The sequence below is a fragment of the Coloeus monedula genome (genome assembly GCF_965178545.1).
Source record: "Coloeus monedula genome assembly, chromosome: 1".
NCBI lineage: Eukaryota > Metazoa > Chordata > Aves > Passeriformes > Corvidae > Coloeus > Coloeus monedula.
Window position 1 is genome coordinate 114711240 of NC_138781.1, and position 13323 is coordinate 114724562.

Below are 13323 nucleotides of genomic sequence, written 5' to 3' on the forward strand. Positions count from 1 at the left end.
ATCTGCTCTTGTTTCTTGCATTGTATTCAGTCCCCTTTTTGTTGCTTTTGGCACATCTGCACTTTGATTCTAAGGTTACACTTCAACAGAATAATCATCCTATAGGACAAACACCATCCAGGCTTAAGATAGTGAACTCAAATGTTGTTGCTGCTACAGCAACAGGTCAGTCCAAGCAACTGAATTCACCAGCATCCTGGGACAAAATTCAGACAGCTAAATTGATCTGAGACCTGTGCAATCTACTCCCATTTTCAAAGGTAACCAGCTGAAAGCACGTTTGGATATAGCCACAAAATCTGCACTCATGACGGCTTTTGAAGGTGTTGCCATATCTTAAACATGTTATAATCTTATACACAATCCCCAGAAGTGTTAGCTGTTCTGGGCAAAAATCTCACAGGAACAGCTCATTAGTTTTGACTTAGGAGCCAGGTAAGTAGGTCTTGTAGAAAAAGCCACTCAACTGGTCTGACAAACTGGTAATTAATAGGATGCTTTATAACTTGCATTTATTATCAGAAAGGGAAAATGATTGATTCTAATCATTAATAGGGAGATCAATTCTCTGGTGTTAGATTTCTCCTGCAGACAAACTTGGAAAGGCAATATTTATATTTAGTAACGTCAAAACAAATCTTGTATTCAGGTTAGTAAATTTTCCTAGAATGTATTTTCTGTAAAATGGAAATGCTTCCTTAGGGTTTGTCTTTCTCTTTTTCCCTATGAATATTTTGGCATGGCATTGCTGCTTACAGTGTTCACAGAGAGAGTTTACTTCCAAAATGTGAGTTTCTAAATAATAGTTCTAAATGCTGTCACTTGAAACCTGAATCCATACACTTACAGTGTAAAAATAGGCAGAGATAATTGTGTCCAGTAATAACATTTTGAATTTCAAGCTAGGCACAGCCAATAAATATCCTAAATTACATCCAACAGCACCTGGATGGTTAGACAAGAAAACCAAGAAATTGTATCTCTGTAATAATATTGAAAGATGAGAATCAGAATCAGCGGATTTACACTTAAAAAATGAAATCAGAATTTAGTTCTATTAGAGAATGAACCCTCAGACACTTCCAATCTTGCTTTTTCTCTATAAAACTCTAAAAATGGAGGACATCTCTTGCTTACATTGCCACTTGCTTCAGAATTCATCCTACCGAGTTACTTCCTCTCTTTGTGTCTCATCCCACAACCCTCCTTTTTCACTTTACCCTGCAACAAAATCCTCCCCCTGCTCAGCTCAGCACATCTCACTGTGTTCACTTCAGGCTGAAGGAGAACACTGGCATCTCAGCGCTTTAGGCTTTCAGTGTGCTTGTATTTTACTTTATCCCCATACAGTATGTAATTTTCTCTTAGCTATCTGAATGAATGTAACTATTGCTAGTTCTATAAAAAATTTGCTCTTTATTCTACCTCTCTTCCTGTAAAACATTTTATCACAGTTTCCATAAAGGTCTTTACAAAATGGGGAGAAAGAGAGGCAGTCTCTCTTCTATTCATTCCTTCAAACCAAAAGTCGAGCATATGCTCATACTTGCTTTCTTTGAAAGATGTGATGAGAGATTATACCTGCCATATACACAGAGTCCTGTAATGTTGATGGGGAGGAAGGTCATAACCAGCTTTTCATGAGCCCTTCACTCAACAGAGCACCAGGTCCATTCACAGTAATATTCCCAGCATTAATAGACTGCAAAGATTCAGCTGGCCATGTGATTCCTCTCAAATGATTTTTATCCAGAGCCATGGCAAGAATTAAGCCTTTCTTGTTCACCTTTAATGACAGTGAAAGGTTCAACTGTATCCCGGAGCATAGGTGAGACAGATAATGTAAATGCAACCAGAAAACTCTGAAAAGTTCCTTTCTCTCTTATAACTCTTTATCTCTAATATTGTCTGTTTGTATTATTATGTGTCTCCCCTCTGGCCACCCCTGTAAGCTGCTTAGACAGAAAAAAGAACCCCCTTTTCAAGATTATTTAATAAAAAAAAAAAACAACTACCATAGGTTTATGAAGAAGAGAGAGCTCTGGATCCTCAAATATGGCAGTTAGCACGGGTTGACTTGAACTTTACACATATGACTTATTGAAACTGATGTATTAAATTAAATCAATAGGCTGGATACTACTTAGCCATCTACTATTACATCCAGGCTAAAATGATCTGATGTGGAGTGAATTCAGTTGGGAGTGAGACAAAATATTCTATACCAGAAGGCAGCAATTCCACTTGTTAATTGATGGATTGTTAGCTTGACTTTAAACAACTTGGCAGCTGGCTGGCAGGCCTTGTTCAGTGGGTGAGCACATATGATGTACTGATATTTAAAAGGATATAACCCACTTACAATCCATATAATCACATTTCTTCCTCACACTTTTTTCTACCTAGTCTTGTCACAGTAAAGATCAAGGAGTTATGGCAATGGAAGAGATTAAAAACAAAATGCTTTCTGCACTCTTTCTCTTTATTTAGCCTGACAGCGTTCTGAAAACAGTGAATTTCACTATTTGCCCTATAAATTTCTAGCTGAAAAACTAAGTTTTATTGGCCTAGAAAAGAGACCAATTACCCTTTTTCAGTATCACAAGTTGCTTTTCTAGTTCTTTTACACAGTAATGAGTTAGAAATAAGAAAGTGCTAGTCAAAAACTTAAAAATTGTCAAGCAGACCAAGATTAAGAATCATTGCAGTGTTTGTTCTAGTTTTCTTTCCATACAGTATTTACTACACATTAAGTTCACTATTGTTTTTCCATTCACTGGTTTGTGTCTATATCTGTTGTACAAGACCACTGGAGTGGTATAGAAGTACTTCACAGTCTTTATTTATCCTTACAACTACTGTGCACAGAGGGTATTTTACTCATTTTATAAGTGCTGAAATGTAGCACAAAGAAAATAAATGACTTTCTCGGTGTTGGAGAACAGAGAAACTTGAAGATGTGTACAGACCTGAAGTGTGTGTTTCACTGGCATTATAGAGGGCTATAGAGGTCACAGTTTCACCCTTCCCTTGCTTCAGATCACTCATATGGTCCAGAGCACATCTACTCTTTGATGCCCAATGAACCCCTTTCCTCACCAGATGACTATCTTCTTTGACAAGTTAACACTGTACATGGAAAATGACTAGATGCCATCTGAGATGCTAACCCAAGTGTCCGGTTTCCGTGCTTCACGTGTCGGAGGAAAATAACTTCAAGGGATGGGATTATGCAATTACACGAATTTATTGTTTAAAATAACAAACGCATCAGTCGAGGCATGAGATTTTACAACACCTCCAAGTAATGGCGACTAGTCACAAGATTTAGGGTTACATCGTAATTTATAACTTTCTAATCCAATAGATACTTAAAACGACACTTTGTTTTAGATTAATGACCTATCACCTGTGGCACTTCTCACTGCAATGCAGCTATGTCTTGACCAATAACTTCTCATGTCACGTACACACAGATGTCTCTCTTATACCATCTACATTCTTAACTTAAACTATATAAAATCACACTATTATATTTCAAAACCCTTCACCAAAACACCCAGTGTACAATTTTACTTATAATGATAGGAACACAAGTTTGTAATCCTTTTGCTTAAAGTCCACAAATCTCTGTCAATTAAGCCAGACCTGGTTTCTTCCAGGGTTGTAAATCAAAGCCTCCTTTAATTGCAGGAGTTTCTACTCCTCTGTCTCCCACACCCAAGTTCAGTGACAGTCTCAGGAACAGGATCACCCCAGTCAGAGGAACCTAGAGTTGCAAAGACTAGCTAATGATGTGGTAAGTTTAATGTCACTTGTGTTTGCTTCTGCTGTGCAGTTCTGTGGATGCACAAAACTGCCAGCTCTGAGTGCCTCCCTAACTCCCTTTGAGTCCAAGTCAGGAACCTGCTTTGGAGGAGACTTATCCTGCCCTACCCTATATGCTGTAGGATAGGATAAGTAGGGCAGGATAAGTCTCCTCCAAAGCAGGTTCCTGACTTGGACTTTGAACTGAAGATATGCTCCAAGAGTTGTCTTCAGCACTCCTCACAGCACCTCACAAGACAGATAGAGTTAGTCCAATGCAGGCTCCCCTGAAATATACCTCGGATGGATACTGGTCATCAGCACCTAATGCTTCTGACTGCAGATTAACCTCTATGACACTGAACCACTTGATTAGGTAGAGCCCTCTTTCAGGCATGAGCTTTTTTTGCAAGATTCACAAATTGAATGAACACTTATTTCTAGGCAATGCCACTCTTACGTGGATATTCATGGCATAGTCTGAATTAAAATGGATTCCCAATGAGAACTCTTTTAAACAAACTTGATTATAAATGCATTTGAGATAGAAGTGTGAGAATTATGATGGTTCTTCTAATCTAAACAGTACTGATGGAGAGTGACAATGAGTGGTCTCCTCTGCCTTTCCACTGCTATAGGATAATGAAATACATTTCTGTAGCAGGATGCACTGCCTAAGTGGGGGTAAAACAGCTCTGACTTGGGCTCACAGTTTTTATGGTCTTGAAGAATGCTAAGACCAGCCCGACTCTGCAATCCCAAACATAAACATTCTAAGGATGTGAAAAATAGTGTTTCCTGACAGAAACTGACACTGGTGAGGATATGGCAAAGTTCCTGATAAAGGAACCAAGAAGTGATAGCACCGATATCTTATCTAAAAATGGTGAGCTAAAGGCTGCTGAGCTGGCCCTGGTAGCCTAGAAACATTTGATTGACAGTCAATCACTTTATACTATAAAAACTCAGTCCCACTGTTTTACAGCACTAACCTAACACATTCCTCCTGGAGGTGTGCGTGGAGATTGCTCCTTTGAGTGGGGACACCACAAAGTTACTCTTTGAGGCTGAGTGAGAGATTTGCCCCCAGTCATTGGTATTGGTAGGTAACATAAATCTCTACTTATAAAGTATTAAGCTAGATTTGAAACTATTGCTGTAAGAAATAGGGAATTATACTATTATTTCTAACTACATAGACTGTGTTAATTCTGATTAATGTATTTTAAGTCTAATTATTATAATAAATTTAAATAATGTTTATATCAATATATTTATATTTATATAAAATAAACATAGTATTTATATATGTGTGTTAATATTCATAAAAGATAAAGTCACATAAAGGATCAATTATTCCTATATAGTCCTTTAGACATAAATTGTTGACCAAGTTTGGGGCTTGGATTGGATCCAACCATAGCTAGACTCCTCTCTGGGAAGGAGTTTAGAAAGAGAGCAAGGAGGTGAACTTCATGACTCAATAGGACTGCTGCCCTGATAACCTGTGCCTGCAGCTTTCATTCTGTCTGTGACAGTTAAAAAGAGGAAAAGCATGATCATGTTTCCATTAGAATGGTGAAGGATTTTGGTGCTAGCTACAAGGACTGAATATCTTCCAAAAGTCCTAACATATGGCATGCCCAATGGAAGTTCCATTTTCAGGGCATCTCAAAATTTCTCTTGAGCAATTAAATATGTTAGCAATCTCCCCAGTGAAGAATAACTGGTTGTGAGGAACTTAAAAACTTAGAAATAATATGAGATTGTTAATTTTCTTAATTTACAGTTTTATGATGCAATTTCTCACCCAAATGGAAGCTCCACTCTTTGAGGTGAAATGTTTAAAGATGTCTGCACAACTGCAATAAAAATATTCAAGGTGATGAAAGACCAAGAATATGATGAGGTTATTGTAATTATGGCAGAGCTTGCAGGTACAAACCATCTGGCAGAACTGCTAATTTCATAGCAGCATATTCTCAGTGTGCTAACTTTGTCAAAAGCTTTGAAAGTCAGTATCCATTTATATTCTGAGCTACTGTTTTCAAAGGTCACTCTCTAAAGTGTTCACACAAAGACAGAGAGAGTAGAAAAAGCCTGTTTATTCATATTTTACTTGCACATAAAAGGCAATTCTGAATTTAACTAGGAGAAGAATTGTGACATCCATTCAACAGTTAAGAAACACTGAGCTGTAGCACTTGGGGATGCCTTTAAACATTTTGATGGGACAGTACTATTTTAGCCCGGCATTATTAAGACCTTTTCTTTAATGTGTATTAATGTATGTTATAATTTTAAGGGTTTAATTTGACTGTCTGATGATATATAAACTATATATTTGTTTTCTGGCAGTGGATGAAAATTTTTCACAGGATCAATGATCTGTCATAAATTTTAGATTTAAAATACTCTTAATAATCTGAAGAAACACTGTAGTTACCATCAGTTAATCCCTGACTGCCCAAAGACTGCTTCCTCTACAGACCACATAGCTCCCCAGAGAGAGCCTGAAGAACAGTGTAGTCAGGACCAAATTAGAAACTATTTCTCTTTCCTTAAAACAGGAGTTCTTTAAATTCATCTGCATGTAAACATATTTCATTTTTTACTTCTTATCTGAGGAATATAAATCAGATAAAAGATACTAATTAATTTTTGTTAGAAAAGAAACTTTCCTTTTGCAGAAATCTCTGCTGATAGCAATAGATTTTTATACTGTATGGCCAAAGTAGAAAAGATGTTTAAATATTTCCATTTGGGAACTTTATATTTGGCATATAATTTGCCCTGGGCAGGCACACAAATGAATCCAGTGACAGTTTTTTGCAGTGATTTTGGGGGGGTTTATACCCAGTTTATCAAAACCAAAGGGGACTGTATATGTAATTAATTTGTTTGTTTGTTTCTTCTTGAGCTTACCTATTTATCCACCTCCAGACACCAATGAAGACAAATTCTTTCATCTTTGACACAATGTGAATATTTCACCCTGAAATGAGTTTCAAATATTCAAAAAAAAATATTAAAAAAACCTCAGTAAATACAGATATTTGCCATTTGTAAACTGCATGTTTCAAAGATATGTCAGCTGGTACTCTAAATGTTGAGGAGAAGAATAAAAATCCTCATTTTTTTCACAGTCTTTCATTTTTTTGCACAATTAAGCCTTCTATACAGCCAATATCCATATCTGAAAGGCCCATATGTAGTGAAATATATTAAGACGTATCACTCAAAATTAGTAACAGTGGGTTTTTTTTAACACAAATGTCAAATTCCTCAGTACACACAATAAATTCCACACTTAAGCAAAAATTTAAGAGTTAATTTCCAGCAAAATATTTCACTTAACACCAGAATAAGGTTTTGGAATAAATACATTTAAACATATTTTTCACCTCTGCTATGATGGGTTTGTATTCATTCTTATTGGGGAAATAAATGAGATCAAGCTTGGAAGATTCCTGACTGGGAAAGCTTATAGGAATGAGAAATACAAACAAATAAGATATATAATGAGAAAAGGAAATGTTGGATATATAGACAATGAACGGCAAATTTCACTTGGATTAATAGTACATGTTTCCTTGGTGGAGTAAACCATAAACAAAATGGAAAATAAAATGGAGGAAATTAAGAATGGACAGAAGGATAAGAGAAAGAACAATGTGGAACAAAAATTTGTGGAACAAATTTAAGGAAATAAACTGAAGAATAAAAGATAAAATTATATCAGGCCAAAAGGCATTTAGAATTCTGATAATTTTTTAACTAGCCAAAAGCCATGTATTTGATGGAGTTGGTTGTATATCTCTGAGCTCGAATCTTTTTTGCAGATTTTCTAAGGTCATCTGCCCTTTGTCTGCACATGCAGTCACAGTCCAGGGCTGTTAGGAGTACAGTCCAACACCAGTTTTCTCTGTAGTTTTTACTTTGTAACATATGGCAATAGAAATTGATTCAAAAATCTCCAACTGGAAAATTTATGGGAGTTATAACAGAAATAATTTATCAGAGTAGAAAAAATAGAAATTTAAAATGCCTTTACAAGTGTTCTGGCCATATTCATTCATAGCAAAACTCTGATTTTTCAACATATATTCAGTTTAGCAGAGTATTACTTCAGGGAAGGCTTTTTTGTAAGAGGTAGCTTGAACCATTAGTTTTTTGGCGTGATTTATGAGATTTCAGGTCAATTCTACTGGGCCTGCACTGTCCTCTATTGACTCAAAAGATGTTCAGAAATAGTATGGGAAGAGTGGAAAAGCAGAAAAACTCTGCCCCTGAGGAGAATGATGGTTACCCAAAAAAACCCCACAAAAAGCTAGATTTAAAATAACAGCAATAAATATTTTTTTAGGCTACTGATTTAAAGGCAACTGTAGCCCTGTATGCAAGGAGGCTGATTCTCTTATTCATTCTCCAGAAGTCAAATACAGAATAAAGCCCAAAATAAATTTACCAGCATTGCTGCTGCTCACTAAAGAGCCATGAGGGTTATATTCATGCCCTCATCCTGCAAACAGGAGGATGATGAGGAGAGATGTGTGAATGTTTATAGGCAGACCTGGCCAATCTAACTAGCCTTGGCTCAGTGTTGGTAAGGCAGGGGGTTGTCACAAAAATAGGCAGTGTTAATGAGAAAAGTGACGCTGAATGAGTGAGAATATGGTCATTTTTTTCTCAAGGAAGATTTTCTTTAAAAGAGATTGGAAATCACTACCTGTACAGACAGCTGGTTTTCCAGGTCAGATGCAATTCAGTTGTTCTTTCTTTTGGTTATGAGTATTCTTTTCATATTGTCTAAACCCATGTAAAATCAGGGTTTAGATTATAAATAGCAGGCTATTATACAAAAGTTACATCATTCAGAATTATCTTAAGAATATCTTGTATGACATGACTTGAAAAGTCTGCCTTGTATTGGGAAGTTTAGGTATGGCAAAACAAATGGAAAATTTACAATATTGTGATGAAACTCCATACTTTTCCAGACATCAAAATAAAACATTTGGATAGATTAAAAACCTAATGAACTAAACCAGGATTTTTCAGGAGGAAATGAAACAAAACAAAAAAGCAAACAAAAAAACAACCAAAAAACTCCTCTAACTGTGTGATGAGAAGAAGGTTCAGGTGACTGTATTAGCATCTTCTGCCTGTAATAACCAAACTAAAGATTAATCTGCAAAGAAAGCAACAAATAGCGTGCATTCAGGAAGAGAACAGGAAAAAGCAGTGGATTTCTGTCTTTCATACTTACAGCATAAATTAGACAGAAAATATTTCCCTCTGCTTTACAAAGATGACAGATAATCTTCCGGGCATACATTCCAAGCAAGAAAGAGCGGACCACAGAGAAGGTGATTGAATTTTATGACTGACAGAGAAAAGTAAGAGGCCAAGGGAATATGGAGGAGCATATAAGAAGGAGGTATGTATACACAGTGTGATAAAAGACACAGCAGTAAATACATTGTAAGCAGGAGAGTATCAATATACAGTTGATTCAGGGGGTTTGGATATTAGAAAGAACTAGCAGGTAACCAGCTGCTTCTTAGAGCTTTTCTCAGAATTTTTGGAAGGTTGTTCTAATAGGAATGTAAAAAAGCGATCATCAGTGCTTTGCAGAAAGTGCTTCTGGGAGTTACAAAACATCAGATAAATTAATTCTCTGCTGGAAATGAAGGATATCAGAAGCTACATGCTGTATATGAGAATCTACATTTGTTAAAAAGAACTTCCAGTAGCTGAAGAAAGAGACCATAAGGTACGCAATGGATACCAAGTAAGTTCCTGACATGACTAATATGAAGCATAAGCAGAATTAATGAAAAAATGTGACAGCATTGGTTTTCCATGCTGTGCTCATTTTGACAGAGATAAAGTTAATTTTCTCCATACCAGCTAATAAGGGCCCATGTTTGGGATTTGTACTGGAGACAGTGTTGATAACACAGGGATGTTTTAGTTATTGCTGAGCAGGGCTTGCACAGCGTCAAGGCCTTTTCTGCCTCTCACATCATCCCACCAGTGAGCAGGCTGGGGGTTCACAAGGAGATGGGTGGGGACACAGCTGGGACAGCTGATCCCCGACTGACCAAAGGGATACTCGATACCACATGGCTCAACATAGAAAGATGGGGGAAGAAAGAGGAAGGGGGCACTTTTGGAGTGATGGCATTTTTCTTCCCTAGTTCTTGTTGTGTATGATGCAGCCAGGCTTTCCTGGGGAAGGCTGAATACCTGCCTGCCAATAATTGGTGATTGAATTCCTTGTTTTGCTTTTCTTTACTTTTGCTTTACCTAGTAAACCATTTTTATCTCGATCCATTACTTATTTTCTTTCTTTTACCCTTCTGATTCTCTTACCCTCCACATGGGTGGAGTGAGCAGGCGGCTGTGTGGGGCTTAGTTGATGGTCGGGGTTAAAGCAGAACACATGAACACTATATACAAGCATTCTGGCTGTGCAGAAAAAGCCTGAACAGCTGGATGTAGTCCCTTGTTGCAAAATGGTTAGAGGATCAGGGACATAGATCATTGATAAAGGGAACAAATCAATAACTGTACAAGCAAAAAGCCTGCAAGCAAAAGGCCTGCATGAGAAAAACCCTCCATGAGAAAATCCCTGTGTGAGAACCAAGCCTGAGAACAAAAAGGGAGTTTGAGGATGTGCAGCTGTGCAGATAAGACCCAAAGAAGGGAGGGTGAACTCTGAATTCTTTAATCATAACATAACAAGTAGAAGTTTGCCAATGTAGTCTAATTATGTAGAAGCAGAAATGCGCTTTGATAGGTTTGAGTCAATTAAGAGTTAACAAGCTGGTATGCTGTATAAGTGCCTCTGGATTGCTAATAAACGGAGCTTGCTTTTATCAACCATATTAGCTGGTCTGCAATTTCTCCCCCCGCCGCCGCTGAAGTCGCCGGACTTTTCCAACAGTCCCTTTTTGTCCTTATTTGCAATAAAAGGACCTTGTTGCTTTTGGAAATTATTGAAGAAATAATCGCCTCTGAAAATTGCTGCAGAAATTCAACATAGATAGAAAGGGAATAATACTGTTAGATCTATACCTTCGTATGAAACCACTGAAGTGTGAATGAAGGAAAACTTACACGTTTGATATCATATTGCTTTTTCCGAAAACTGCAGCTGGATAGAGTTGGTGAAAATATTCTAAAAATGATACAAAATCTCTGTGGACATTCTCATGAAAAAAACATGAGAAAAGTAATTGGTTTAACTTGAGGGTAGGTATAAAACAAGGTTGTCAATTCCACTGACCCTCTTTAACTGTTAAAAAGCCCAGAAACTTTAAAGAAAAAAAAAAAAAAAGAGTGTTATAATTTTTAACTGGAAAGAGTAGCCATTATTTCTTGATAGGTGATATTTCACTGAGTGGGCATTGCACAAAAATTTCAGCCAAAGAACAGCAAAAATATAATAATTAACTCTAAAGAATTCTAAAGGTATATGAAAGTACAAAGAAAAAGCAAAACCCTCTTAAAATCATTGCAACTCAGTGCAAAGATCTAAGGAATTATGCTGAGCTCTTTGAATCCAGTGCTGAGTGACAAAATCACCAGAGATGCTAATTATTGTTAAGAGATGTAACTCTCAACTGTTGCTCTTGGGAAAATCTGCAACATTTGTGACAAGCATATGCCGCCATAACGCCTCGTGAAGAAGAAAAGAAACCCTCTGTTTCTGGTGTATTTGTACAGGTGTAGAGATGAGAATAGTAAGAGACCAAGTGTCAAGCAGTTTCCTGCCCTGGTGTATCATTAATCTCAGACATTAGAAAATCTATACCTTACCTTTACGATTCATCATTCTCTCAAAGTTGTTGTGGAATTGTGTGATGCTTTATGTACAGGTACTAAAAAGACCACAGCAGTTAGTCATTTACATCAACTATGTAAATTTTAGTTGAACAATTTAAATTTGAAAAGGAATCGTGACTACAGAGATAATGTATTCAGACTGCTTTTGTCCATGTAGGAATACTATTTATGCTGTACTGTATTTCCATACACTGTTTGATTTGTAAAGTTAAACATTTATGTCCTTTATTGATATAATTTTTCCATGTCTTTGGAGAATTAGTGAGCACTGATCAATAGTTTGGAGGTTAATCAGTACTTTACTTCTTGACTCCAGTTAAATTTAGTTCAATTAAACAGAATTGATGCTAATTACTGTCCTTATTGAGCAGTGGTTATTACCATATTACCGTTCACTATCAGAAAGCTAAATCAGTTCCCCAAGAGGCAGCTCAATAGAGCAGTTACAGTGACATAGCATGCCCCAATTAAACAGTCTATATTGTGATAATATATTTACATAGAGACTTTCATGCTGATAAAAATTAGAAACATATTATTTTCAAGACTAGACAACATATAGCCAAGACATAGATGAGTGCACACCAGTGTAAAGATGGAAAAATGTATAAATTGACCCTAGAGCAATGTACCATTGCAACCGTGAATAAAAAGACATGGTTATTTCAAGGTTCAATTCAGTAATAAACAATGAAACCTCTGCTCACCTTGCAGAGGAAAAATTGAGAAACTGCCTTTTCTGAAGCATTTAAAAATATGATTTTTTGCTAAGTGTTTCACATACAGACTATGTTCTAGTGCTTTTCTTTGCTTTCCTCATATTTCTTCTCTCTGTTTAGGGGCTGAGGGGTAGAGGTAGGTGCTGGGATCTTACCTGTGCACGAAGAGTCATTTGTGCTACACTTTTAACTAAATGGGATAACAATTCAATACTTCTTGACACTGTGACCATACTTATTTTTTAATTAAAAAACCATAAAAATGCATACAGAAGTGCCACAAAAATAGATATAATTATGTCACAATAGTATTTGCTGAATTATTTATTTCATTTTATTGCTTTCCTCCCCACACTCACCTTTTCTGAAGGAAATCCAAGCATCTGTAATAGCTAGCAGTGATAAAGGAGCAACAATTTATGTTTTCAAGTTGGGTAGAAACATTAAATAATTAACCCTTGTATGACTGTCTCTTCTCTCTTAAGTTAAAAGAGTACAATTATTCAATGTTTTTGTATTCAATGTGTCAGATCATCTGGTGAATACAGCTCTGCTTATCCAAATGTATATGGGTAAAGTGAGATTCATTTAGCAGTTCAGCACAAAGCATATACATAAGAAGATAAAAATATTATTATTCTTCCTATGATAGCTCTCTCAAAAGTTATGCTGTCCTAAGAGACCTTCTTCTCCGCTTTCTTTGGATCAAAACTTTTTATCTTTCAATATTTATGAAATATGTGTTTTATAAGAGTACTGCACTGATATGTATGTGTGGCAGGGGGGTAATGTTTGATTTGGTTAGGTTTTTTTAACTTAATTTAAATATTTCACATAAAATATTATCTTTTGCAACAACTATTATTTAAGTTTCAGGTTTGACATAAATTGCCAGGCAATCATTTACAGCAGAGTTTATCTGAGTTTTCTAGTTATGATTCTT